Source organism: Watersipora subatra, chromosome 9 (assembly GCF_963576615.1).
Source record: "Watersipora subatra chromosome 9, tzWatSuba1.1, whole genome shotgun sequence".
NCBI classification, from domain to species: domain Eukaryota; kingdom Metazoa; phylum Bryozoa; class Gymnolaemata; order Cheilostomatida; family Watersiporidae; genus Watersipora; species Watersipora subatra.
The window spans coordinates 5,292,635-5,298,634 of NC_088716.1; positions in this window are offsets into that span (position 1 = coordinate 5,292,635).

Genomic DNA, 6,000 nt, shown 5'->3' on the forward strand with positions numbered 1-6,000 from the left:
AAACTAATTAGCTACAAGCACTGACTACTTAGTAGCGAATGAGTAACATATAACAATTTGAACAAGTAAAAAAGCGAACAGTCTACTAAAAGTGACTTGAGCAATCTGTTTCACTACAATATTTTTGATCATAACTAACACCCGAAGATCTAAAGAAATAAACATTATTTAAAAAACATATTTTGCATCTATATTAAATGAAAAACTTGTTGTATTCTCTGAATATTATTTGCATGATTTTTGTATTTTGAAGCAGAAGTTTTAAACTAACGACAGCCTCAATAACAGCCAATATGAATAAGCAGAATAAGTGGTAAATTTGCACCAAAAATTTGCTATTTTAAGAATTATATTTACTATTTAAACATTATACTGTTTAAAGAAGAAAATTTTGAACTAAGATATACAATTAACACAAAAACTACAATGAATATTGTTTAGATGTTAAGCTCATTTCATTCTATTCTTGAGTGCGCTTTTGTTCTGTTGTCTGTAACAAAGTATTTTGAGAGTAATAAGCAGCTTTCTTTTTAGTAAATCATATAAAATAGCTTACTTAGGTTACATTATTAATCTGAGCAACAAATATAAACTTACACATTTATTGATCATAGATGTATAGATTGAATTTCTGTAAGATACAGAAGATATACATATATTTTAGTTGTCTTGTTCATTGACTGTACTTAGTTTTTCACTGATACTGCATATCTTTGTAAATCAAACATTTTTTTAGAACTTGTTAAGGTTTTTGCATAGACATATTGACTTATGTTTTTAGAACCACCAGAAAAACTCCTTGTACCAAATGGCGTGATTCTAAGCTACATGGTAAGTTAAGTGTCTTTACCAATAATAAGCTACTAAGCCAGAAAATCCTGTGTTGGTCTCTAATAAAAGTATTCTTGCTTTGAATATTTTAGGTCATCAAGTTACAAGTAAAGCTTTTCATAATTTTTTTAATGATACAAAACCTCCAACAACTGAACATTGAGATGGGCATACATATATAATTCATATTTAATAATAACTTAAATTATTAGAGGTAAAGTTAGAGATGGCATTAATATTTGACAACATTCACCTAACTGTAAAAAACGCTAACAAACCAATTTTTTCGTTCCTACTCATAGTTTTAATCCCAATGACAAGCCTATACTGAACTTTAGGTCAGGTGCATCTACAAAGATTCTTCTGAGGAGGACAAAGAGTTCAAATCTGAGAAAAAGATGCTAGGAACAGTAGAATTTTGTAGTCTTCCATCAGCGACTTTAGTAGAATGTTTTACTTTAGCTAGTAACTCTATTGGACAAGGAGAGGAATCAATTCATGGAATTTACACACAGCTAACTTGTAAGTCTGGATTTTCAAATGTGTTCACACTTATTATGAAGCGATTCTAATCCACTATTTTAACTGTGATATAATTTGTTTAGACAATATATCAGTCATTTATTTAAGACTAATACAGATAGTACTACTTGTAACATCCCAATATTTTGTATTATTCACTACATGGTATTTGCCACCTGATTCAGACCTGTGTTACATTTAGTTGTTTTTTGCAGTCATTCACTCGGATAAGTCAACCATAGAAGAAATTAGTGGAACAAGCAAAGGAATAACTCTGATAATAAAAGTAAAAAAAATTGAGATAGAAAGAGGAATTATTGGGTATGTTTCTGTGTCATTGAGTGCTTGTTGTTTGGATTAATACTTGAGCATCAAGGTAGGGCTATACTTAAGCTCTCATAAAACTGCAACTAGTCTTTTGTAAGTTACTTGCATGGTTATGAGTTGGCATGTAACCTTCCCAATTTACATTAAGCTTGATTACGTTGAAATATTTATTTTACTAAATTTTATGCAACAACGACGGAAGACTGTACATACCTAAAAGTGCAGAAGTAAAACCATGCATATGGTTTCCCCTTTTTTGGTACTGATATTTCATCCTGATCACCAAGTTTTCTGTGAGTTTGATTAGGCACATGCAGATAGAACTTTTGAACAATGAAGACCGCTCTAACATAGCAGCTAGAGTTGTACATGTAGTTACAGAGAAAGTTAACGCCTTATTCTTATGGTTATCCTAGAAGAGCTGAAGTCCAGCTTTAGGAATCACTACAAGGAAAACTTAAATTATAGTTGCATCAATAATAAATTGGGTTAGAGAGCTGATTGTGCTTCGTTGAAGGAATTTCGCTGCTGTTTTCCAAAGTGTTTTTTTTCAAATTTAATTTTCCTTAAAAAATTTGATGACCAGTTGTGTTAAATTTTTAATTTATATCTAATCTCATATAACTAAACTTCATCTCTTTTAGATCATATCTGTTGATGCTTGTCAGACAGTCTGAAGGAAAAACCAACACAACAGTAAAGAGTTGTGGTTGCACGAAAGAGTCAGCAGGAAACTTATACACAGAGTCAAAAGAATGCTATTGTTACACCACAGCTGAACTTATTGCTGATCAAGTTGCAGATGAGTACAAGTTTACAATTGGAGACAAAAAGACATATGGAGAGTTCTACAATGCTGAGTTGAAGGCAGAATCTGAGTATCGGGTGTACATAGCTATCAAAGTAGACACAGAGGTAATATATAGTGCTTGTGTTGTATTGTAGTCAATGTAGACAAAGTCAGTTATCCCAAACTGCTTTAGAATTACTTTGTGTTTATTGCTACAAAAGTTTTTCAGGAGCTGAATTATGATAGAGTACATGACACATATGTGTATGTGTCAAAGAAAACCATGAAATGATGCAGAGTACCTTGGATATGCAGGTGTAAATGTATGAGCAATGATAAGATAACTTAAACAAAGATGTAAATTATATCACCAGCCAAAGTAAAATATTAATTACATAATTTCAACTAAAGCACATGACATCTTACATGAAAAAATTACCTGACTAAGTACAGTACAACAAACCATTCATTCTTCATGTAGGTCTTTAAAACTAGATGTCGCTCTCATAAAAAGTTCAAACAGTTTTGCAAGAAAGTATTCATATTTTGTGTTCACTTGACAAGGCAAAGTGGGGTGATGAAGTAGAGGGTATATGTTAAGGTGTGGTAGTTGTCAGCTGATTTCACAAAATATATTCATCATATAATGATAATATTTAAATTATATATGGTTCTAACATTCATTTCGCTATAATTTAAATTTATCAATTCTATTATCAACAAATCTATTGAATTTTATTCAAATATGTATAATTTTACAGCTGCCATATCTGTATGAGTTCACTTTCATATGTGTGACATTTTTGTAGAGATAACAACTTGGTTAAACTTTGAAATTACTATTATACTTGTACCATTTTAGGAAGAGTATGATTCACTTATTGTAGTCCATCCTGATGACCTCACTTTAACTGGTTAGTAACACTAATATAAATTTTGTGTATATCAAACTAGTTGATAACATCAGCTGCATTTTGAGAACTCAGTTTTAAAAAGGCAGAGCGTTTCTATTTATTCTAGCTCATACGCTATGAAGAGCTGGGACACAATTCATGAAAGACTCACAAACTAATCAAAGCTTACATTTAAGTTTGTCTTGCCGTTGCTACATATAACAAATGCTCTTTTTCTATTTTTATTTCTTTGGTGCCATTATAGCCATATTGTGACTAATTTTGTTTAATGTTACATGCTAGATATTGTAAAGGTTTTGTGCCACCTTCGCTTTCCTTTACTAGTACAAGACTCGGCGCATAAGTTTATACATATATTTTATCCTTAGTTTATAAGTTGTACAATAATTCTCAAGTAACAGGCAATGAACAGGCTCAGAACAGCCCTGATCTCTAGCACAAATGTCCAGGCTTATATAGCTGGTAGGCCCCGCCTCTCGTTCTGCTTGGCTTGACTTGAACCAGCTTGGTTTTGGCTTTGGCTTGGCTTTGCTTTACTCAGCTCAGCTTCACACTGACTGGCTTAACTCTCACCTCGTTATTCGGATTGATTGAGCACAGCTCGCATCGGCTTAGCTCAGCCTTAGGCTCAGCTCTCAGTGGATCTCATTCCACAACAACATTATTGTATTGATGACAATAACTCGATATGATGTGACAGAATTGAGCTCATAATTTACTCAGTTTTTAAATCAGCAAAAAATCCAAAATTTCACAAAAGCAATGGTTAATGAACAATTGTTGAAAACAGACGTTGATTTTCTATAACCTAAATTAACTGTCAACTAGATGTTAGTTATATTATTAATTTTCATAACTAAAATAATAGAAATAACTTTTTGAAAACAAAAATAATAATATTTGAAAACTATAATTGCATAAACTTAAAAAAGATGGGGGCAGACTGTTTTAGTTACGATTAGAAAAAATGAAACAAACCAAGTTATACTTTAAACATGTATTCCTCTAGTCTTTTGTAAGAAATCAAATTTTAAATTTATTTGGTTTCCTAAAATTTTGCTCTGTCATTTTATGGGTGCTTAGCGGACTCGTCATGAAAAAGAACACACATGACTTAATACCTTATAACCTCAAAAATTACCTAGTGATTGTTTTTATCTATTTTAACTAGTGAAATGAACTTTGTTTACCAAAACGATGATCTGCTGAGATCAGCATGTTAACACTAGTGATCATGACAGTTATTTGGCAAATAGTGTTGTGGAATGAAAATCCACTGAGGGCTGAGCTTAGGGCTGAGCTAAGCGGAGCTGGGCTGTGCTCCCTCAGGCAGAATAATGAGGTCAATGCCAATCCAAGCCAGAGCCGTGCCAAGTCAACACCAAGCCGAGCCGTGCCGGATCCAGACAAGTAGAATGGAGGCGGAGCTTACTAGCTATATATGCTCAAACATTTGTGCAGAAGAAAATATCTGTTGTGGGCCTGTTCATTGTCTGCTACTTGATCATTATTGTAAAAATTTTGAACTAAGTAGAAATATTTGTATAAACTCATGCACAGAGTCTTGTACTAGGGAAAGAAAAGCGAAGGTCGCACAAAACCTTTACACTGGTGGCAGCAGTGGGATCGCTGATGATCCCAAGAACTCCACCACAATACTTGCATCAGAATCACTGGACACTGTACGATAACTCTGGAGGAACTAAGCTGCCTGAAAAACTGTGACACCGCTCCTACTGGAAGAACTTCCTGACAACAGGAAGAAACCCAGAGAGCTGTTGAATGCCCTGCGGTATCGGACCCAGTAGATGCACTGCTCCGGGATTAGAAACCTACCAAAAGGCTCTGACCAGACTTACCTAAAGAGGAAGCGTGCTCCTACTGGAAGAACTTCTTACGGGAAGAAACCCAGAGAGAGCTGTGGAAGGCCCTGTGGTATCATACCCAGTAAATGCACTGCTCCAGCAGCAAAAAACTACTAAAAACTTCGACAAGACTTACCTGAGAAGGCAGCGCGCTCCTACTAGAAGAACCTCCTGTGGGAAGAAACCAAGAAGGAGCTGCGGAAAGCCCTGCAGTATGGGACCCAGTATATGTACTGCTCCAGGAGCAGAAACCTACTAAAGGCTCCGACAGGACTTGCCTGAGGAGGCAGGGAGTTCCTACTGGAAGAACATCATACAGGAAGAAAACCGGAAAGGAGCCAAGGGCCATGGACACAGTAGAAGCACTGCTATGGGAAAAGAGCAAAACCCTACTGAAAGCCAGACATGGCCAATAAGAAAGCAATAAGTGCTGATCAGGGACCTGCCCTACTAGTCGAGGCACTAGCACGGTACTACTGATTCCAAGTGCTCAGGAACCGGCACCACGTTTTAGGACTCCCCAGTACACTGGAATGGTAGATGTGGAGTACTTCATTGCTCACTTCATGGAGGTAGCCGACGCCAACCAGTGGAAAGAAAGAGCAAACCTATTGCACCTCCGGGAAGGACTGGGCAAACAGGCTGAGGATTGCTGACGGGCCGAGGACTAGGAGGCCATTTTTGAGGCAAGATTCGGGCTATTTGCCAGGCAGGCGCTAAGCCAGCTCAACTGCCTTAGGCAAGAGGAAAT